Here is a 25,548-nt window from a genome sequence, read left to right as displayed (position 1 = left end):
TTACGCTTAGGTTTTTTATAATATAACTACAATCTTTTTTGATGGCATCAAGTCTTTTCTTACTTAGTAAGAAGTTTGAAATGTGTTATATTAATTTGCATAGGTTTCGGTCTTAATGAATAAGCTTTTATGAATTTAGAAGCTATTGCTATGACTTGACTTGTACATCCCTAAAAAAATCTTTGTTCTTGACAACTTTTAAAGAGTTGATTGTCACATGCAATAGATTCAACAAAAAAAAATTCTAATGAATATACTTTTGGCATTATCAATAATAAATCTTTAATGTTATTGTTAAATTGATATCAAAATTGATTGATAATAGTTTTATTATTTCAATGCACATTGCAAGCAAGATTTTAGAATTTAGTAGCATATATGGTAGTTGAATGTGATCCTTGTTGTAAAGATACATGTTTAATCTTTGCTATTATTTTTTAATCACTTTCTTCAAATGAGGCCATGAAATCTTTAATGAATGAATTTAAAATATAAAGTAGTCATGATTTTTTTTTCATCAAAGGTGCAAATCAAGAAAAAATACTCTTGGAAAGAAATATATTTATAAATTTAACTTATATAAATTTATTTAGATATTAAAAAAGATGCAACCTTAGAAAGAACTTTACTTATTATAGAAATCTTTAAATCTTTGATCTTGTTCTATCAAACTTCTTTGACATACTTATCCTTGCTTCTTTTATACTTGTAGCAAAAAAAAATTTAGAATTAGTTGTGAACTTGATCTACTTGCTTCTTTCAATTGCAAAACTTTGTAATATAGACTTTGAACTTCATTATTGATATCTTCCATAGATATTGGAATATAACCTCTATGGTTGTTATTATAGATATATGAAATTTCGACCATAAGAGTGTTGGCAAGCTCATAAAGATCTATAATGGTTGTAAATCTATACTAACTTTTGCTAAGAATAGCATCTATAAATTTTTTTTCTAAATATAATAATAGAAGTAGAATAGTCCATTCACTTCTAAAAATAAAAAAAATAATAAATTAATATTCTTATCAAATCATCAAGGATAAAATTTTCAAAAAAATAAAATTTTAATACATTCTTATGTCATTCAAAAAGACTAGAAAATCACTTAAAAATGATAATATATTGAATTACAATGGCTATTGCCAAAGATAAGAGGAGTAAAAAGTCTTCAAACAAGACTAAGAACCAAAAAAGCATTGACAAGAGTAAAGAAGGCTTCACTCTTTTCTCTAAGTATTTTATCTAACTAGAAGCTATATAAAAACGTTCTGTAGGATCTCCAACATGTATCTAATTTGTAAGATATATGTCTTAACTTACAAGGTAAGTTTCTTATATATGTACTATCATGATGTAAAATAGCTAATATGTGAAAGGATGAAAAAAATATTATATTTTTGAAGATCTTATTTCAAATATATTGTAATAAATTATCTTAGAAAAATAGATAATAGTCAAGGGATAGAAAAATTAAAGGTGCTAATACTACCTTTTTACAAAATAGGATTCTATTCACTTTGTATGACTACAAATAGAGCCAAATAAGGTAGATTAGAAAAATAATCAATACAAGTACCTTTGGAAAGAAGCTAAGTATAGTTTGTGGTAAAAATTACCTTAGAAATCCAAGAATTGATATCCAGAGAGGACTAGTTAGCAACTAGGGTCAAAATCAGACCCTAAGGCACAAAACCAAGCCTTCACAATGATTCTAAGGTTCTTTTAGAAATCAGAGAATAGGATCTAAGAGTTGACTTGATAGAATTTTTTTAAGTATTAATTTGGAGTGATTTAAATGTATATTGACTTTGTAAGAGCTTTACAAATTTAGAATTTGTTTTGGATGACTCTGGATTTGTGAAATAACATAGATGAGCTTTTTTGGAGAATTTTGTAAGTTAGGCAATAGCTCTATGGGTGAAATTTTTTAGGTTTGTAGCTGTAGTTGTATTTGATGTATGTTGTAAATTTAGATTTGATCAAAAAATTAGATTAAAAGACATGAATATTTTTGTGGATTATGGTCTCAAAATTTAAGGTTTTGAGGACCAATGAGATTTTCTTAGATATTTGTCAATCTACTAATTAGATTGATGCAAATTATTTTCATAAAGATAGTCAATTTGATTTCTAATAAGTGTATAAAGTTTGGAAGCAAAATAATGGTTCAATCAAGAATAATTGGCTCTAAGAGATTGGCATCAAGATCAAAGAAGGAGGCTTGCCGAGACCTAAGAACATTTTTGAAGTTATCGTCTATTTGATAATTTTGATTATTTTCAATTTTTTTTTGTACTTGTTTTCAACTTAATTTTTAAGAGGTGTGAAAAATTTGAGCTAAAATCAATGGTTCATTCATTAATTATTGAGGTTTAAATCTTCTATAGGAATTACTTAAAATTGATTAAGATTTGATTAGGATATATTTAAGCTTTGTCTAAGATTTTATTATGATTTATTTAAGATTTGGTTAGGATTTGTTTAAGATTTTATTAGGATTTGATTAGAGTTTGATTAAGATTTTTTCAAGATTTGGTAAAAGCTTATTTAAGATTTATCTAAGATTTGACTAGGATTTTATTAGAATTTATTAAGGATTTGATTAGTATTTGATTAGAATTTGACTAAGATTTCATTAAAATTTGATTAGGATTTGATTAGGATTTCATTAGAATTTTACTTAGATTTTAATAGGACTTATTTAGGATATGTTTAGGATTTGACTAGAATTTATTTAGGATTTTTCTAGGATTTATTTAGGATTTGATTAGGATATGGTTTGGATTTGTTTAAGATTTGATAGGAATTTGATGAAGGTTTGATTAAGATTTTTTTAGGATTTGATTTGAATTTGATGAAGGTTTGATTAAGATTTTTTTAGACTTTGTCTAGGATTTGATTAGAGCTTATTTAAGGTTTGATTAGGATTTTATCAAGATTTGATTAGGTTTTGATTATGATTTAATTGAGATTTTTATTTTAATTTTTTATTGAGATTTATATTTTAGTATATATATATATATATATATATTTTAATTTACTATATTATTTTTTTATGATTTTTTAAAAAGGTCTTCAAGAATTCTTTGTATTTCTTATATAATTCTTTTGAAATTTTAATTGAATTTGATTGATTTTTTATTTTATTTGCTAATATTTAATTATAATTTAATTAAAAATCTATTAGAGTTATTAGGTCTTGTTGTTGCAATTTTCCTTTTATCTTCTACAATCAGGTGTTTGATGTATTTTCAAGCCAAACACCACATAATACAACATATTTTGGTAAATTTGACATGAAAGACTTGAGATAGAAGATATTTGGTTATCTTTGATTATTTAAATTGTAGAGAAAGAAGAAAAGAGAGTTGAAGGAAGAGCTATAGATAGTGTATCAATTGGAGCTACAAGTCGAAGAACTAGTGGAGGACGAGGTATATATTCTAATTCTATCTCTATAAGCATGTTTGAGGCTTTTGCCTTATTCTTGCAATAACAACAGGTTAAAGATCACAAAGAGGGCATGACAAATAATACTTTACAAGTGATTGTAGACAAGATCGATCAATTTGAAGAGAATGATATTATAAAGTATTTAAGGTGTTATGTAAAAGAAATAGAATTGAAGCATGTTTTAGAAAGGGAGATGGTTCAATTATTTGAATTGGCTACTACACCACAAATAAGAAGTCATGTGAAGTCCATTATAGGACAATTTAGAGGTTCATGGAAAAATTTATTTCAAGCATTAAAAGATGAGTATTTTTTACAAGATAGTGACAAAATTACAAAGAAGGTATTTTTTGAGTAGATTAAAAGATCTAAGAAGGATCTCCAAGCAACAAAATTATTGAAGGAGTTTGAAAAGAAATATTCCTATTTATCAAAAAAAAAAGATAATTATTAGATCCAAGCAAAGTAGAATTATTTCTTTAAGCAACTAATAGAGAGTTACAAGAGAAGTTGGAAATTTTTCTTGAAAATAAAGAAGAAGAAGAAAAAGGATTGACAACAAATTGGAAGAAAGTAGAAGAGGAAATAGGATTACTTGCAAAAAGAGAAAGTAAAAAGGACAAGGTGGGTATTCAAAAACCATTACAAACATCTAAGGCAAAAATACCTTCTATTCATCTTATATCTATGATTCAACCCTCAATGTCTATATCAAAGAAAGAAAAATAAGCATAGTTGAAATCATACATAGAATGAGAGATTTACAAATTAAAATTTAAAAACTTGAAGAAAAAGATCAAACATCAAGAATGTCAATAAAACAAAAATCGGGACCAATAGAAGGTATTATGCATAGGTGCATGTGATGTAATAGCTTAGATCATTCAAGAAGGAAATATGAAGATTTTATAGAGGTGCTACATAAAAGAGTTGTTTTTTTTTAAAGATGGTATGATACACTTAAAAGAAAGTGAAGAAAAATTAGAGAAAAATTTTGGTAAAGGAAGAATGAAGGTATTTGTGGAAGATGCTTTTAAAGTACATACAATTTCAAGCAATGAAGCATCAACATTTTGAATGGAAGCAAATCCAAGAAAATATTTAAGTATAAATCTTGAGTATCAAGGAAAATCTAGTTCTTTGTAGTTGAGTGTAATGAATTATGCTAAAAAAGAAAAATTTACTAAAAATGATTTAAAAAATATTCGAAATAATATTTGGAAAATTACTAGGTGGGATGATCTAGTAGATAGGTTATCAATTCATGCTCATATTGCAAGGAGTCAATATGAAGCATTAATAGAAGAAAAACAAAAGAAAGATGAAAAACAAGAAGGGCCATCAAGATGAATCACAAGAAGAGAGAAAACACAACAACAGAAGAATCCTTTGCATGAAGAGAAAACAAAGAATATTTCTACAAAGGAAAAAGAGATTACAAAAGAAAAAACAAAGGTTCCCACTTATAAATTACAATCAGATATAAAAGCTGCTACAGCTTTGAAGAAGGTATTGGAAGAGCAGATTTTAAGTGGAAAGATTAAATTCACAATTGATGAAATTCTAGAAATTACAAAATAGAAGTTTCATGAAGTTATCATTGATACAATAAAAAGAAAATAGCAATCTATTAGTAATACTATGATATCAAATGCATAAGATACAAAGGCAATAAAAAGCAATGAAAATGAAGAAGTTGAAATGTAAATTATTAGAGATGTTTCACGAGTCAAATTTACAAAGAAAGAAGATATGATTCAAGCTTTTAGTCATTATTTTCGAAGTCATTGGACAAGGGCTACTATAGAAACTTTAGTAAAATTGAAAGAATTAGAAAAATTGATTACAGCATTCATTGATTATGTTTCTAAAATCAATTTAATGTCAATAGAATTGTATAAAATAAAAAATTGGCATATTGATATTAAGCATGGGTGCATGATACAAGTAGCAAATAATTCAAAGGAAGATTTGTATAGAACTTGTTTAAATATCAAGGTGATAATAGGAGATGTTATTCATGAATAAATTTTCTTTGTACAAGTTATGTTTACATACTCTATTATTTTGAGACAACCATATATTACTGCTAAAAAAATGGAAACAAAGATTATGGATGATGGATCAACTTATGCAAGGATAAGAAGTCAAGACAGAAAGAAAGAGATGTAATTTTTAACAATTTGTGAAAATCATAGAAAAAATCAGGATAGTTTGAGAGAGCATCTTTTGCTAAAGATATACAAAGAGTTTGAAGATCTTGAAGACTCAAAGGATTTTTACTAGACATCATTGTAAAGCGGGATTGTGATGATAAAAATAAAAATGAAGGCTTCCCACCTAGTAGAAAAGATGAGGATATTATAGGATTATCACAAGATAGATATATCTTATTTAAAAACATAAATAATTTTAGAAGAATAGATAAGAAAATTTTCAAAAATATAGAACATGATTTAAAAAAATATAGAATGATTGATGAAGATGAATACATATCAAAGATATTTGAAAAATCTTATTTTGATGATACTATAGATGATTTATAAAAATTATTAAATGAAGATTTTGAAGGAGGTGATAAGATAATAAATGTATATTTTAAGCAATTTTATAATGGAATAAAAGAATATATGAATAAATATGAAGTGAAGATAAATAAAAAATATAAGACCATTATGAAGAAGATTAAACCAATAGCATTGCCACTACCATCAAATTTTGAAGAAAGGATTAAAGGGACTTCTATGTAACCAAACTTTGAAGATCCAAAGAAAATAAGTCATGAATTCAAGGATGATTTGACATTAGATGGTTTAAAAATTATATGTCATAAATTTTTGACAAAAGATGAAGAGGGTTGATTTAAAGAAATGCTTTCACAACTTCATAAGGTATTTTCATTTGAATCACATGAAATAGGGTGCATTGATCCAAGTATTATAACATCTATGGTTATTTTTATAATTCCACATGAACCATGGAATTTGAAGCCAATTCCAATTCCAAAGGTCCATTTGCCAAAGCTAGTTGAATTACTCAATGATAAGATTAAGATAGAAATTTTAGAACCATCTATTGTACCATATTCCAATCGGTTGTTCACAATGTCGTGTTGTAGTTTAATTACCATGTGAAAATAATGTATTTATATATTTAATGCACAATATATTAGACAACATGGTGAGAGCTATGTTACTAGATTTGTGTTGATTATAGAATGTGGATAGATTACTACCTCAAAAAGAGGTTGTTTAAAAGGACTTCTATTAGAATTTATATAACTTTATTTTCTTTTGATAGTGACTTTGAAGTTGATCTTATTAATATTAAGTTTTAAATATTTAGAGTCACCTTTGTTAGATATTAGTGACCTTTAAAGTTTTTTTTTTTTTTTTTTTTTTTTTTTTTTTTAATATAGTATTTAGGACATATATTGAATAAATCTTGTAAAGAAAAGAATTAGAGAAGAATTTTGGTAGCAAAAAGAGAGTTTAGGGTATCTATATAGATGAATGGAGATGAATGATAACAATTTCCATTCCTATTGGTCAAAAATCATCACCAATGGGCTTCAAGGAGGCTGTCCAAGGCCATATTAGAGATTGGGGTTAGGTTTTCTGAGGCATTTAAGCTTTGGAGACTAAGATTAGTAATTTTAGGATTTTGGCTATGATTTTGGTATAAATTTTGAGTCATTTGGAGTTTATATGAAAGAGGTATGGAAGCTCGAAGTTAGGGTGTTGATTTTGTACCTATTGTTACTCTTTTGAATATAATGCACACGTACAAAAAGCAATAGAGGATCGGCGATTGGAGTTCGAAAGAGCACTTTTTTGGCTATACTTAATGTATATTTCTTGATGAATTTTGAGCTCAAATAAAGGAATTATAGGAAGTTGAAGTCAGTATTTGGAATCTAAGGAGTTGTAAGTGACCCGAATTGCTAGTAGTTGTGTTTTGAGCTATATCTTATGAAATTTGACAAGATTTTGGCTAAGAATTTTAAAAATATTTATTTTTATATTAATAAATTTTATATATAATTTTTGTAACATTTGGATTATGGATTTGTGAGATATAAAGAAAATAATACTTAGGTGCTTGTGAATTAGGGTTTTAGAGTATCTACTAGGATTTTTAAGATATCAAACGATTGGTAGTGAATTTAAAATTGAATTTTTGTAAAGTAAAGCTTAAGGATATATTCTATAATATTCGTAAATTTGGCAAAATTTGAATAGTTGGATCAAGAGATATAAATTTCTAAAATTCAAAAAAAAATAATCTTTTATAAGAGTATTATATTTTGAAGGGATTTTATTATGACTTGAGTATTTTTTACAAAATAAAGGAGTATTTTGGAAGCAAAGACTTTATATATATGTTGAAAATAGATGTATAGAGCTATGGTTGAATTTTTGTATAAAGATGATTTTTTGAGAGGAGATTGTGGATTTCCTTTGAAGTTATTGAAAATCTAATCTACCAGCAAATAGTTAGCTATGATTTGGTATAACTAAGAATGTTAGAATTTTTTTAGATATTTTAGGAAGCCTTAAGTGTAAACCTTTTTAAATATAAAAGAATTTATTAATACAATATTTTTTTGATATTGTAGTATTTATTTGTCTTCTACTTTTAAGATTAAATAACTTATTGGAACTTGGCCAATAAGTTAAAACTAAACTTTCTACAGCTAGGTATCCAGTGTATTCCCAAATAGAAAACCATGCAATACAACAATGTTACCTAAGAAAAATGGGACATTGAGATTTATTCAAGATATGCAACTAGTAAATAATATAACTATTAGAAATATGGACTTAAGTCAAATTGTCGATGAGTTTGCAAAGGCATGTACAAGAAGAGTAATTTATTCTATGGGAGATCTTTATTTGGAGTACAATCAATTTCAATTGGCAATGAAAAGTAGAGATTTGACATCTATGAAGATACCATTAGGATTGATCAAAATATGTACCTTACCACAAGGGGCTACAAATTTTGTGGCACATATGATGAATAGAATGCATAAGGTATTAAAAAATTTTATTTCAAATATAACAAAGCCTTTATTAGATGATGTGCCAATTAAAGGATTTAAAAAAAAAAAAAAAAAAAAAAAAAAAAATGAGACTTTGAATTTGAAGGGGTGTAAGAAGTTTGTGGCAATTCATATCGATGATTGTAAAAAGATTTTGATAAGATTAGAAGAGGTTCATTTAACCTTATCAAGGGCAAAATCAATATTTGGAATAAAGAAAGTTTTGGTGGTTGGACATATGTATGAACAAGAGAATAGATATGTTGTAAGGTTTGGAGCAAAGGTTTTAAATGCTTGGCAAAGGACATATGCGCAAATCAAAAGAGAATTATAGGGTGTAGTAATAGCTATGAAAAATGAAAGAGAGTATTTGATTGACATATCGGTAATTATAGAAATAGATTGTCTACCTTTATTAGATATGATTATAAGTTGTTCAACACCAAATATTGCAATGTTAAGATAGATTGCATATATAAAGTCTATGAATCTTAAATTCAAGGAAATTTTATAGAAAGACAATGCAATTACAAATATGTTGTTGCGAGTACAATATAATAATGAAGATGATCTGATTGATGATGGAAAAAATATTGGCACCGACTTTTATTCAACTTTGTGTGCAAGAAGGGATAGATTGTCTTTGGCTACACTATTTAAATTATTCTTAGAAGAATTATATAATAGTCAATGATTGTATATAGGAAAATACTTAAGTACATTAATGTGGCAAGAAGATTGGATGGACAAAGAATTTAAGAAGATTCAAAAGAAAGTATATAGGTATTTTCTTGAAAATGGGTTTTTATGGAAGCATCCAAAGAAAAGGGATAGAATTCCATAATAAGTTAGAAATAGTATTGAAACTCAACAAAAGATCATTAAAGAATTTTATAAGAGTCAATAAGTTGGGCATTGGAATATTTGAGCAACAATTATTAAGTTGAAAGAAAAATATTGGTGGAAGGGCATGCATAAAAATATAGAAAATTTTGTAGAATCTTGTAAAATTTATCAAGTATATTCAAACATTCAGCATCGAGATGGATTACACCCAACATATCCTTTACTTTTATATTATAAATAGATAGTGGATTTGGTAGCAATGCCAATGGAACTTGGATAAATGAAGTATTTGGTACTTGTACAAGAAGATTTATCAAATATGGTTGAAGGATGAGCATTAAAAACAAAGGACACTGAAAGTGTATGCTAATTTTTATTGGAAGATGTTATTTGTTGCTATGATTGTATTAAAAAAATTACAGCAGATAGGGATGAATTGGATGTTAGGAAAGCACAAAAATTCTTCAATAGAATAGGAATTAAACTTTCATTAACAACAGCATGTAATCCAAAAGATAATGGAAAGAGTGAGCATGGACATTGTCACAAACATACAAATATAAGCCAATAATTACATGTATAAATAGATAGAAATAGATAGAAGTAAATAAAAGTAAGTTAATTCTATAATATCTTCTGAAGAAGCTTCTTAGAAGCCTTATAGATGCTGTTTTGACTTTATAGGTATCCATTATTGACTTTTAGATTAAAAACTTGGTCAACAAGTTAACTATGTACCACTTACATTGATAGCTCAAAGAACAAATTAATTATGTGGCGTATATGTAGAAAAACTTACCTTGTAAGTCAAGGCATGTATATTACAAAGTCAACATATATTGGAGGTCCTATAGAACATTGCCATGTAGCCCCTAATTAGATAGTATATATAGAGACAAGAATAAAGCCATCTTCACTCTTGTCAACTCTTTTCTTGCTTCTAGTCTAGTTTCAAGAGTCTCAAGTTTCCTTGTCTTTGGCAATAAACCATTCTAGTTTTTTTTTAATATACATACTACCTTATTTCTATTTTGTCACTTTTTCTTTGATGTGATTTTCATTGATTTATGCATCATCTTTTAGTTCATGTCCTTGACAGATTGACAAGAATACACTTAGAATATTAGAGGTTTGTCTTGTCTTGATTAAGATTAAATTATCCCTTTCTCATGATAAGACATAAGCCTATTAGAAGTTGCAGATAATCTTCTTCTAAATTGATATTATTCTTAGTATTTTCTTTGTCCTTAAATTCTTTCTTCTACTTGTCTTGAGTAGTATTAGATATTTTTTTGGGTATTATTATGGCAAAGTTTATTGAAATGAAGAGTGCAATAGTACAAATACAAGAGCAATTGAGAGAGCTGATGCTTGTAATGCATCAATTTAGCTTACCACCACAAGGATCAACAAGAATGATCCTCAAATATTGAGTCAAGCAATTGACTTTGCTATGAAAGTCTCATAAGTCCGCCTCAATATTAATACAATTTGATGGCAACACCAATATCTCTTCATCACATATATTCAAAAGTAGAAGATATGCAAATTGATGTGATACATTTTAAATCTCTTATTGAGCAAAAAAATACTTGTTGTAATCAAGAAGGATTGTGCTTATATTATGGAGAATCTAAATACACTGTTTAAGATTATCCAAAGAAGTGACGAAACTACAAAATGAGGATCACAACTATTAAAGAAGACAATGTGTCAGAAAATAAATTTATTCAGCTATAATAGGGATTGTGTAACTAGAATCTTGTATAATTTCTAATCAAGGTCCTATCCTCTCTTCAAAATCCTATCTTTATTTTATAATAGATGTGCATTTAGAATCTAATAATTATAAAGCCTCCACTTTGATAGATTTAGGAATCTCAACTTATTTTTTAGACGTAGAATTTTTTAAAAGTCATAAAATATTGTTAATACAAAAAACTAAACATATTCATATAGAAGTCATAGATGGTTGTCTATTATCTTTTAGAGATATTATTCATAAAATACTTTCTATAGATATAACAATAAATAGTCATAGTAATTGCATAATCTTTAATATAATTAGACTATTTCTAATCCAATCATTTTAGGTTTATCATGGTTAAAAAATTATAATCCTTGCATAGATTGGATTTCTTATACTCTTGAATTTTTTAAGAGTATAACTAACAATGAAATTAATCGAGTAGAAAGCTATAAGTCTAGCACAATAAAACTTATATTTGTAAGTGTGAGAGCTTTCTTACATGCTGCAAAAGAAAGATCACCTTGTATCATTTATGCCACACCTATTTCTAATAATGCAAAGACTTTACGTGGCATTCCAAGCTAATATCAAGAGTTTCAAGATGTATTTGAGAAAAAGAATGAGGATACTCTTTCAAAACATCATTCCTATGACTGCTCAATTGACCTTCAAAAAGGAATACAACTGCCATTTGGACCAATCTATAGTTTATCACAAAATAAATTGGCTGAACTCAAAGAATATATTGAAGAAAATCTGGCCAAGAATTTTATATGCCATTCCAAATCACCAGCAAGAATTCCAATCTTATTTGTAAAGAAGAAAGATGGATCATTATAGATGTGTGTTGATTATCGTGGATTCAAAAAGATCACCATCAAGAATAGATACCCTCTACTTTTGATATCCAAACTTCTCGATCAATTAAATCAAGCTAAGATCTACACAAAAATAGATCTACAGAGAGCATGTAATCTAATATATATTAAAGAAGGAGATGTATGGAAGACTATGTTTCAAACTAGGTATGGATATTTTGAATACGACTTTATGCCTTTTGGACTTATAATTGCATTGATAGCTTTTTAAAATTTAATAAATGATATTTTTCAAGATTTTTTGGATAATTTTGTTATCTATTATCTGGATGACATCTTAATCTATTCTAAGAATATAGATGAAGATGAACTTCATATTTGTTGTAGGTTACAAAAATTAAGAGATGCGGGATTCTATGCCAAGATAAAAAAAAAAGTGTGTATTCTACACTACTCAAGTTGACTTCTTACGATATATCATTTCAAATGATGGACTTATGATAGATCCTAAGAAAGTTCAAACTATTATGGATTGAAAGATTCCAAAAATGATAAAAGATATCTAATATTTTTTAGGCTTTGCCAACTATTATCGGATCTTCTTCAAAGAATTTTTTTCAAGTTGTACCTCCACTTTCATGTTTGACTTGCAAAGACAAACTTAAGTGGAGCAAAGAAGTTGAAGCATCTTTTGAAGCTTTCAAATCAGCTTTTATTTGTGCACCAATCTTATATCGCATTGATTTTTTTAAGGTATTTTTTATGGAAATAGATGCATCAGACTTTGCTTTGGATGCCGTATTATCACAAATGGGAATTGATTATAAACTTTACTTAATAGCTTTTTATTCCAAAAAAAATTCAACAACCGAGATTAACTATGAAATCCATGAAAAAGAGCTTCTTGCAATCATGGATTCATTTCAAGAATGGTATCATCATCTAAAAAGCGCTTCTAATTCAGTCATTGTATATACGGGCCACAAGAATCTCAAGTACTTTATATTAGCACTTATTTTGAATCATCGCCAAGGTCATTGAAGGATGTCTTTATCAAGATTTAATTTCAAGATCTCATATTGATTTGAAAAAAGAACAAGGTTTAACAAACGCTCTTTTTAGACATTTTTATCTTGCACCAAAAAAAAGAGATGCATCTTTTCATCAACAAATAATAATTTTCTTGAAAACTAAGCATTTCCATCTTAGAGTAATGAAATCAACATTGATTCTTGATTCCACCCTTATGAAATAAATCCAATCAAGTATGTCTTCTTATCCTCTTATTTACAACATCCAAAATCTTTTTTTTAAGTTCCAAAATACTTCTAATTTTGAGTTCAAAAACAACCAATATTATTTTGAAGCTCAATTATATGTTCTAAAGAAAAAACACAATAACATATTCTTCAAGCATGTCACGACTTTCTAACAGTAGGACATTTGAAATACAACAAGACTTTAGAGCATATATTCAAAGATTTTTAGTAGCCACAAATGTAGAAGGGTGTAAAAGACTTTGTTCAGTTATGTAACATTTGTTCAAAATCAAAAACTCTTTATTATCAACCTTATAGACTTCTTCAATCATTATCTATTCCAGAATAACCACGGTCTTTTGTTTCTATGGATTTTATTATGGATCTTCTAATCTCAAGTTCTTATGATTCTATATTCATAATAGTAGATTGTTTTATTAAGATGGCACAATTTGTACTATGTACAATATCTATCACAGGTAAAAAAAAACAACTAAACTCTTTCTTAATAATATCTATCGCTATCATGGATTATTCAAAGATATCAAATTAGATAAGAGAACTCAATTTGTATCAAGATGGTTGCCATGTGTGAGCATAATTAAAAGCTCCAATACTTAGTTACCATTTTTTATATAATTTTTAATATATTTTTACTAATTTTTAATACTAATATAATTAATTAATAGATCCAAATTAGTTTTTTAGTTAATTATGATTTTGATCATATCTTTAGGTTGTTAATTAGATGATACTTCTAATTAGTAGATTGATTGATTGTTTTAAAATTCAAAAGAAAAGATAGTACTTTCAAAAGGTCTATGATTTTTTTTTCTTGAATTACTTTAAATCAATTTTTTAGTGATAAAACTACAATTTTAGTAAAATTTCTCTTCTAATTCTTAGGAATTATATCTTAAATTAATCCACAATCTTAATTTTCAATCCAAAAGCTAATTTATAATTTGACTATGATTAGAAAGTCCCTTAAACCTAATTGCTTTATCTTCTTAATTAATTTTAAGATTTTAAAGCTTAAATTTTATTTTTTAATTTAATTGGATTAAAAATATAAAGTCTAATTGTTAAATTAATGATGATCTTAAAAAGATGGAGCCAAGCTAAATTTTTTGGTGGAGTTTCCTCTCATAGTGATTTTAATCACTACTTGAAGTTGAAAAAAAGAAAAATTGGAAAAAATCACAAGCGTATTAATTCAAGGCTAATTTACAATTAGGTTTTGGATTTGCCAAGAGTTCATGCTTAAGGGAGTTTAAATTGAAGAATGGTGATTATGAAGGTTTTGATGGCAAGAACCCTTGCTGATTTCCAAATAGGCTAATTAGAATTAAAATTGTAGTAGAAATTTATAACTAAATTAGCAAATTAATTGGCTCTTATGATTTAGAACTCAGATTTGGGCTTGTGAATAGTTGATCTTAGGATAAAAATATGTTTTAGAGATATTGGTGGTATTAGATTCACCAAAAAGGTGTTGGTTTTTGAGGTCTAGGCATTTCCAGCCTTAAAATCGGAATTAGGCTAAGAGTTATTGATGACCCTTGATCTTAATTAGGAATTTTCCGATTTTCATAGTGGAGATGTGTCTGCCACTTTTGGGCCTCTTTCCACCTAGTTAAGAGGGCTTGGGTGGCCGAGCTCCCTCTCTCTATATCTTCTTGTAGCAAAGCCATGGCAAAATGTCCCCCCATCTTGTGAATGCAAATCTTCTTTAAACTTGTATAGCCTCGGTTTTAACTCACTGAGTCTATCACTTTTTATTTTATTTTTTTAAAACTTTGTAAACAGATTTTAATCACTCTTAGCATTGTAATGGCATAAAGTAAGTTTGATTTGAAGTTGTGACGAATTTTTGGGGAGTTTTCAAGGTGGCAAGGATCTACTGCCTTGGCAAAGTAGGAGCATCGACTTAAAAAATCTATAACTTAGTGACCTCTAATTCAACTTTGATATAGATTATTAAAATGAATGCAATCTAAAGTTTTGTTTACTTTAAAATTTAAATCACTAATTCCCAAGCTATATCAAATTTTAAATGAATTTGTAAATGCAAAGAGATCTGTTGCCTTGGCAGTTTTGAACAACCAGCTTTGAAAAATTGTAACTAAGTACTTACCTACATTTTTGTGCTGAAATTTATTGGAGAAAGAACTTTATTAAGTTTAGTTTTAGAAAAAGTTGTACTTGTCAATTTTAAACTATTTACTGATTTTTAGTGAATTTTTAAGTAGAAGGGGGTTTGCTGCCTAGGCAGCTCAAGTCACCTTGCTTTGAAAACACATATCTCGGATGTCAAACCTCGGCACACCATGGAATTTGGTAGATAGGAGCAACTCTAAGTCAACCTCAACCAAAAAAAAATTCAAGTATATAGAAGCTGTAGGAGAATGTTGGCAAATTTTTTAACAACAAGGGATCTGTTGCCCTCAACTCGACATACTCTAAGTAAGTTTTCCTTACCTAATCACCCTCTAATCACATCTTTTATCACCTAAATTGCTATATTATCATTCATTCATTTTATTATCATTAATTAACATTATTTAATAATTTCAAAGAACTTTTTACCTCACTCTCGAAATTAATCTTAAATTCTTATCTTTCCATCCATTTTTATCCTTTAAGGATAAAATAAAAAATAAAATAAAAATTAATCTGATCTTTTAATTTTTTTTCCTATTTCTTTAACTTTAAAATTTAAACTTTTACTTTTAACCTTCAACTTTTACTTCTATTACTTTTAAATTTTTACTTAATTTTTAATTATTAATTCTAACTTTAATTTTAATTTTAATTTTTAATTTTAATTTTTAATTTTAATTTTTAATTTTAATTTTTAATTTTAATTTTTAATTTTAATTTTTAATTTTAATTTTTAATTTTAATTTTAATTTTTAATTTTGTAATCTTCCATTTTACATCTTTTATCTTAAAAATCTTAACATCATGTTAATGCTGAACTTAAATATTTAAGGCTATTTATTACTAAATTTCCAATTTTAGATGAAGTTTTGTCATCAAAGCTTCATCCATAGATAACTTCCTATATAGAACTTCGATTTACATGGTTAATACCACCTTGGGAAGCCCTAGACTAGCACTTTAGCATGATATTTATTATTTTTTATTTTATTTTATTCTAATTTTTAATTTTTAGTTTTTAAGTCTTGGAAGGTACTTAACTAAATGAACTACAAATGCTAAAAATTAGATCATATAAATGTATAACTAAATTTTTATATTTTTGGATTAATCTTGATTATTATATTATTTTTTTCCTATCTTATATATGAATTACATCTCCACATCAATTAATATTAAGCTCTAATGTAAGTTATAATCTAATTAAATCAAATTTAAGTGGGGGGAGAAAAATCCACTCACACAGACTCTTTTCAAGATTCTAAAAGTAGGTATAAAGTTATCTTTGATATTCCATCCTCAAATTGATGGAAAAACAAAGTATATTAATCAAGTTTTAGAGCAGTATTTAAGATATATCATCAACTATTAACAAGATGATTAAACAACTCTTTTGCCATTGGCAGAGTTTGCTTATAGAAACACAATACATTCTTCTACAAAAAAATTAATTTTTTTTGCCAATTATGGTTATCATCCATAACTTGATACTTTTGACTTTTTAAAAGTTGATAATCTTGTGGCAAAAGATTTGGCAAATCATTTGTCGGAGCTATATGCAACAATAAAGGCATAATTAAAAGAAGTTCAAGAAGAACAAAAGATCAATGCAAATGTCTATCAAAAAGAACAACCACCATTCCACGTGGATGACAAGATATGGTTACTTCATCGTAATATGAGGACTGCTTGTCTTTGTAACAAATTGGACTATCATAAGCTTGGACCATTTCCTATTTCTGTACAAATCAATCCAGTTGCATATTATTTACACCTACCGGAGTCAATAAAAATCCATCTAATATTCCATGTGTCTCTTCTTAAACTATACAAGAAAATGGACATACTAAAAAAAGACAAGTGCTACCTCCTCCTATAAAAGTGGACAATAATGAAGAATTTGAAGTAGAAGAAGTCTTAGACTCAATGCGGCGCCAAAATAAGTTAGAATATCTTGTTCATTGATTTGGATATAATATTAGTGAATGCACATGGGAACCAACAAAGAATCTTGCAAATACAACAAAGAAGGTGGAGGCTTTTCATCAACAACATCCATCAAAATCAAGATGAAGATCTTTTCCATAATAGAAAGAAGATCTAAGTAAGATAATATTCTAATTTCAATCCTTTTTTGTAGCTTCTTTGTAATTGTGACACTGAGGAGATAGAGAACCAACAACCAGTGGATTTGACTAAAGAGCCTTTGTTTGTTGACCTACCAAACAAGACATTTCTATTGTCACAATGTTCAAGATGATGCAATCGAGATGAAGATCTTCAAAAACAACATGTTTTCCCTTGAATAGATGGTAAGATATAACATGTTTGATAATTTTATTAGAGGTAGGAACAACTCCTAATGGTGTTTCAAATATTATATTTGAAAGAAGTTATGAAGGCTTTAATAATAACCAAATAACAGGGTAGTCTTTTTGCCTTGGTATGGGACACTATCGATAGTTGAGAGGCCCTATCAACCATCTTTGAATTGAACAAAGATCTGAGTATGTAGTAAATACAATTCATCACATCATAGATTTTTTCAACTTATGATGACCGCTCCTTGTAGAACTCGTCTCTAGAAGAGAAGGTAATGTCGTGGACATACATATGTAAGCTAATAATTATCTATATAAATAAGTAGAAGTACATAGAAGAAAACAAAAGTAAATTAATTCTATAATATCTTCTGAGGAAGCTTTCTAAAAGCTTTATAGATATTATTTTGACTTTATAGATATTCATTAATGACTTTTAAGTTAAAAACTTGGTTAATAAATTAACCATATGCAACACATGTTGGTAGCTTGAAGAACAAACTAATTATGTAGTGTACATATAGAAAAACTTGCCTTGTAAGTCAAGGCATGTGTCCTACAAAGTCAACACATATTAGAGGTCTTATAAAACATTGCCATGTAGCTTTTAATTATATAGTATATATAGAGACAAGAGTGAAGCCTTCTTCACTCTTGTCAACTCCTTTCTTGCTTCTAATCTAGTTTCAAGAGTCTCAAGTTTTCTTGTCTTTTGGCAATAAACCATTCTAATTCCTTTTTAATATACCTACTTCCTTATTTCTATTTTGTCACTTTTTTTTTGACATGGATTTCATTGGTTTATGCATCATCTTCCAATTCATATCCTTAACAGATATTTGCCTATTGTTAAGGTATTAGTAAAGGCATGCAATGGAAAAATACATAAATGACCTAGACTATTACCATTTATACTATAAATAGATTATAAAATTCATAATTTAGTAACAAATTATATACCTTTTGAATTAATGTATGGACAAAAATCAATAATATCAATAAAAGAAGTATTATCTTTATGGGATGTATTACTTTGGAAGGATGATCTCAATATAGAAGAACTTTTAGGATTACAGATTTAACAATTAGAAAGAAGACCTAATGATATTTAGGCAGCAATAACAAGGTTGAAAGAAGCAGGGAAAAAAAATAAAGAAAGATTTGATAAGAAACATTGACTACGACCTAAAAAAATTGAAGATAGTAATTGGGTGTTAGTTTATGATAGTAGCTTAGACAATCAACATAGAACGACTAAGAAATTTGCAAAGAGATGATTTGGGCCTCATGTTGTGAAATAAGTGTACAACAATGGAACATATTTGTTATAAGAATTTGATGGTACAAAATTGAAGATACCTATGGTAGGCAAACAAATCATATTTTTTAAATAAAGAGGTGAAGGCATTTGTTTTAATGAAGAACAAAATTTATTAGGAGATATTGAGATGAAAGAAGGAAAAACAAGTTGAAGATCAAGAACTTGACCAAGATGAAGGCCATTTTACGTAAAAATGATATAGAAAACTTAGTGCATGCTAGAAGATGCACTGATTTAGAGGGAGTGGATGTTGTGATGTAAAATGGCTAATAGGTGAAAGGATGTAGAAAATATCATATTTTTGAATATCTTATTTTAAATATATTGTAATAAATCATATTAGAAAAATAGATAATAGTCAAGGGATAGAAAAATTAAATGTGCTAATGCTACTTTTTTACAAAATAAACTTTTGCTTACTTTGTAGGACCACAAATAAAGAAAAATAAAGTAGATTAGAAAAATAAACAATATAGACACATTTGGAAAGAAGTCAAGCATATTTTGTGGAAAAAATTACCTTAGAAATCTATAAGTTGATACCCAAAGAAGACCAATTATCAATCAGGATCAAAATCAGACCCTAAGGCACAAAATTAAGCCTTGACAATGATTCTGGGGTTCTTTTGGAGATCAAAGAGTAGGATCTAGGAGCTGACTTGATGGAATTTCTTTAAGCATTAATTTAGAGTCATTTGAAAGCATATTAACTTTGTAAGAGCTTTGCAAATTTGAGGTTTGTTTTGGATGACTTTGGATTTGTAAAATAAAATAGGTGATACTTTTTGAAGAATTTTGTAAGTTTGGCAATAGATCTATGGGTGAATTTTTTTGGATTTGTAGGTATAGTTGTGCTTAATGTGTAGTGTGAATTTAGATTTGATTAAAAAGTTAGATTGAAAGGCATGAATATTTTGGTAGGTTATGGTCTCAAAATTTAAGGTTTTCAGGACCAGTGAGGTTTTCTTAAATATTTGTCAATCTACATGTTAGATTGAAGCAAATTATTTCATAGAGATAGTCAACTTGATTTCTAATAAGTATATAAAGTTTAGAAGTAAAATAACGGTTCAATCAGGAATAATTGGCTCTGAGAGATTGGTATAAAGGCCAAAGAAGGAGGCTGGCCAAGACCTAAGCACATTTTTGAAGTTATTGTTTATTTGATAATTCCAATCTTTTTTAAATTCTTTTTTGTGCTTGTTTTCAACTTAATTTTTAAGAAGTGTGTAAAATTTGAGTTAAAATCAATGGTTCATTCATTACTTATTGAGGATTAGAACTGCTAAAAGAATTACTTGGAATTGATTAGGATTTGTTTAGGATTTGGTAGGGCATATTTAAAGTTTATCTAGGATTTCATTAGGATTTACTTAGGATTTGATTAGGATTTGATTAGGATTTGATTAGGATTTGATTAACATTTGATTAGAATTTGACTAGAAATTAACTAGGATTTGTCTAGGATTTGATAAAGGCTTATTTAGAATTTGTCTAAGATTTGACTAGGATTTTATTAGGATTTGTTTAGAATTTGATTAGGAATTGTTTAGGATTTGATTAGGATTTGATTAACATTTGATTAGAATTTGACTAGAAATTAACTAGGATTTGTCTAAGATTTGATAAAGGCTTATTTAGAATTTGTCTAAGATTTGACTAGGATTTTATTAGGATTTGTTTAGAATTTGATTAGGATTTGATTAGAATTTGATTAGAATTTCATTAGAATTTGAGTAGGATTTGATTAGGACTTATTTAGGATTTGTCTAGGATTTGATTAGGATTTATTTAGGATTTGATTAGGATTTGATTAGGTTTTGTTTACAATTTGATTGGAGTTTGATGAGAATTTGACTAGGATTTGACTAGGCCTTGTCTAGGATTTGGTAAAGGCTTATTTAAGATTTGAGTAGGATTTGACAAAGTTTTGACTAGGTTTTGACTAAGATTTAATTAAGATTTTTATTTGATTTTATTTGCTAATCTTTAATTATAATTTAATTAAGAATCTATTAGAGTTGTTAGGTCTTGTTGTTGCAATTTTCCTATTATCTTCCACAACCAAGTGCTGAGTGCATTCTCAAACCAAACACCATATAATATGATGGCACCACATTATCAACTTTTACTACAAGCAACTGATACATGTAACATGTGGCTAACTTATTGGCTACGTTTCTAACCGGTAAATCATCCATAGGTACATATAAAGGTGAAACTATATCTATAATGCTTCTAAGAAATTATAATTCAATTTTTATTTGAAATTATTGAAAATATTTTTTTTCTACTAAACAAATTTGAATATATTATAATATATTTTTTAATAATATATTATAATATATTTTTTAATAATATATTTAATATACCTAATATATTTAATATATTTAATATTATTATATTACATATAACTATTATCAAAAATCAAATATTTAAAATTTTATAAATTTAATAAGCTTGTGATTATTACTTCAGCAAGTTCCTATCAAATTATTATATAATATTGAAGATAAAATTAAAATTATAAAAAAATCAATAATTTAAATATTATTTATCAATTTTTTATTTAATACTAATAGAAAAATTATTATTATTATGCTTGAATATAAATATTAATTAAAATTTATAATAAATTATATTATTTAAGAATTTATTTTTATTATATTAAGAGGTTTTTTGATATAAAATTATATAAAATTCAATCTAAGTTGTATTTTAGTTATTATTTAAACCTATAATAATATATATGAATATATATTTATATATTTATATATTTATTTATATTTATGTATCATGGATGTATATAATCACTTAAATAAGAAGTACTAGGTAGAAGGTAATTGTATGTCAATTTGATAATATATTGTAATAAGCTTCACAGATGCAATTTTGACTTTATATGTATTTGTAGTTGATTAGTAGGTTGAAAATTTGGCCAACAATTTGGCCATGTATTGCACATGTTGGTGGCTTCTAGTGCAAGTTGGTCATGAGATATAAATATAAGAAAATTATTTTGTAAGTTAGACTTGTATCAAAGGCCATATAAAACGTCATCATATTACTTTTAATTACATAGTATATTTAGAGGCAAGAATGAAGCCTTCTTCATTCTTATCAATGCATTTCTTGGTTTTACTCTAGTTTCAATAGTCTCTACTCTTGTCTTTTACAATAGCTATTCTAATTCTAATATTGTACTATTTTTGAGTGAATATTTATTCTTTGAATGACACAAGAGTACTTTTAGGTTTTTAATGTTGTGATTTGTGTCTTTGATATTATGTTTATTTTTTAATCTACTTTCTTATAAAACAAAAGACATATCAAAAAATAAGTAATTATCAGCACTTTATATTTAATGAGATAATAATCCAAATTGTAAGATGAAATATTTTTAGACATAAAGTGGCACCAAAATAAATTAAGTAATTACATATATATATTTTAAATAAAATATAGATATAAAAAATATTTAAAATATATGCATATATATATATATATATATATAATGAATTAATCCATAGCTTATAGAAATATTTGTCCAATATAATACTAAAATATAAGTGTGAAACTAAACAATTTAAAATCAATACAAAAATATGCAAGAATGAAAGTGTCAAGATTAAAAATGAACCGTATTTAACCTTGACACACACATATATATATATATATATATATACTAATGAACTGATCATGTAGAAATTTTCTGTGGACAAAAATATGTGTAGGAAAAATATCTAAATGGCTAAATACTTCAGCATTATCTTCTTAGTAATTATTTAAATAAATAAATAAATTGTACAGCCACTTAACACATCCAATATTATCCAAAGTTCCAATCCATGTGTCGAGAATTCTTACCATATTTAATTTTTTTATAAAAAAGATACAATTTAAGCAAGATATTTTCACTGGTTCAGTCACACGACCCGACAGCCAAGGAGGGTTCGAATCCGGACAAGCCCGTCGGCAAGAGCTCGAGCGCGATTCGTGGACAACACCAGGCACGTCCGCAGAAGTTCCGTCCAACAGGGATTGTAGGAGCCGCGAAGGGACGAGAGGGCTTTGGCCTCAGAAGGGGAAAAAACGGGTGGGAGGTGCTTTGTACTACGGGCCAGTTGGGGGTACTACAGCCAAGTACTACAGCCAAGTACTGCATTACCCTCAAGGGCAATGGCCCCCTCGATGCACTAGTACTGCCACCAAATTCAGGCCCCGCCACGCCCTGCAGCATCTCCGCGAGGTTCTGCCACCAATCCAACGAACGAACGAACGAGCGAACGAACGAGCGAACGAACGAATCTGGGCACTCGCAGCATCGGGTGATTGTTAACTGAACCCAACTTTAACGATCGCCCGGCCCCTCGCTGGAGATATTCGTGACCCGCTTCCTCCTCCCCTTGCCATTACTTCAGCTTGGGTGTCGGCATTGGAATCGGCCTCACTCCGCGCTGCTACCCTTTTGCCTCCTCTGGGATCGCGATTCGAGAGGGTGAGCGCTCGCCTTAAATCGGAAGCGATTGGGAATCCAGCGGATGACGTAACAGTTGCTCGCAATTGTAGTTGTCTGGCAGATCTCAGAGCTTGTGTCTGGGTCTGATCAGTTGTATTGCAGGGCGTGCTTCTGTTGCCTCGCTTGTCTACTTTCTGTTCTTGTCTTCTGTGCTTCGTCGCCCCCGGTATGTGTTATTTGTTATCAGTGCCTGATGGTGGTGGTGGTGATGATGTCTCTCTCGTGTTTGTTTCTATGCCTTAGTCTCTTGCGTAATTTCGTTTTTTTTTAATAGATAGGATTTAGTGGTTTTTTTGGGTGACGAGAACGCGGTCTGACCCACTCGGTGTTGGTTACATGCACAGGGATTTCGCAGGCTTATTTGTTTCAATGGCGGTCGCCACGGAGTCTTTCTTCGTCGCATTCTTGGTTGTTGCCATGGCGGCTGTCGCCGTCCACGGCCATGAGGGTCATGATCACAGTCCCGCCGCATCTCCCGAGCCCGCTAGTTCTGCTGCTTCGAGCTTGGTAGTGTCTTTGGTGGCACCCCTTCTAGTTGGCGTCGGCGCTTTCATCGCCTCTGCTCTCCGCCTGTAAAAGAGTGCGGAATTTTCCGATGGGCTTTTTCTATCGCTTGAGCTGCGTCTTGGATTTGTGTGGCACAGGTTGATGATTCATATGTAGGCTGGCATCTTGGATGCTTTGTCCAGAAGGTGTCTTCACGACATATCTAATCATCAAGTAGGTTAGACTAGACACAGCGGGAATGAAACAGGGGTTATCGTCACCCCATTGTCTTGTTGAAGAATTCTTTTGGAAAGTATACGTCGGCCAGAGTAATTTGCTCGTTGGCTTTATAATAATGTGGTCATTTTGACTCTCCTTAAATAAAAATGTTTCGGTATACCTTGCTCCAGTGTTGAGGGGTTGCAATTTGCTGATGTTAGTCGCATAACTCCATGTTTTTTCATTCTATTGCTTCGCCCGGTACCAGTTGTTGCCAGGTCCGAGTGTCCTTGTATTGGCACGACGTGGAAAACAGATTGTGCGCACCACTGAGCGCAACCAGTTCTTGATCGTCTCTTTCCTGCTTTTAAGGATCATGAAGTTCGACGCATTACATGCTACATGTCGATAATGCATCTGCTCATACTCAAACAGCTTTTACCTGACATTTAGCTGGGAAAAAACGCTTCGCCCTTAGCTACATCAAGCATCGAGGAGTTTCTCCTGAAGAAATATTACTTAGCCCCGGTTTGCAATATACCCACGCCGCTTTCTGTGAAAATGCACATCTTACATCTATAGATTACTGTGCACTTTTCGCTGATGCACCAAATAATCGGAACATAGTATATTCATTTATGCCTCCCAGTTTCTGCCAAGTACAGCAATGGCGAAAGAATTTGCTTTCTTAAGGTTTGCAAGTTGGGAGTACAGCTGTGGAAAGTAAAATCAGTTTGTCCCTTCGACACAGCGGTGGAGCAATGAGCAAATTAAGGAATGCTGGTTTCTGCCACTTGTTGATACCAGTACCCACTTACTCAATACATAAAAAATCTCCAACACGTGAGTTTTGGATTTGCTTTGACTTCCCGTCCAGTTACACTTTCTCAAATATATCCACATGCCACTTGGCGAACAATGTCTGTATTTTCAATTTTAATCCTTGCAGCTGGAACTAAGTCCCTGACGGTGTCCATGTTCATACTCGAAGATTAACGATTGTGGATTATTTATATCATAACCAGCGTCGGTGCTGTGTTTTGCAATTGAGAAGGGGTCTAGGTGGCTGGATCCTTTTCCTTGTGTTGAGGGGTTCAGGTCATACCTGTACAACTTGCCTAGTGAGGCATAATAGTTTTAAGATAATCGTTTTACAACCTTATGAGAAATTAATCTTGGTTTTCATTCCCTGCCGAAGAATCTGATGTCCTTTGTAACCAAGCCCTCTATAGCAGACAGTAATGGATATACCCAACAATTCTCGCCGTCTCAGGCTCGTCCACCAACGGCGCTGTCATTCCAGGAGGTTAAGCTTCCAGCAGTTACACTCAACAATCACATCGT

At 29.0% G+C, this 25,548-nt stretch overlaps 1 long non-coding RNA gene across 1 annotated transcript; it reads left to right on the top strand.

Moving 5' to 3' along the window:
• Positions 1–23,400: 23,400 nt before the first annotated feature.
• LOC149987283 (uncharacterized) lies at positions 23,401–24,382 on the top strand. Its single transcript, XR_016498950.1, has 2 exons — positions 23,401–23,478; positions 23,844–24,382. It is a non-coding gene; the product is annotated as an uncharacterized LOC149987283 (long non-coding RNA).
• The last annotated feature ends 1,166 nt before the right edge of the window (positions 24,383–25,548 follow it).

This window comes from Physcomitrium patens, chromosome 20 (assembly GCF_059467195.1).
Source record: "Physcomitrium patens ecotype Gransden chromosome 20, ASM5946719v1, whole genome shotgun sequence".
In the NCBI taxonomy this organism is placed as follows: domain Eukaryota; kingdom Viridiplantae; phylum Streptophyta; class Bryopsida; order Funariales; family Funariaceae; genus Physcomitrium; species Physcomitrium patens.
The sequence above is the reverse complement of the archived record's forward strand: the minus strand, read 5'-3'. Positions and strand labels throughout refer to the sequence as shown.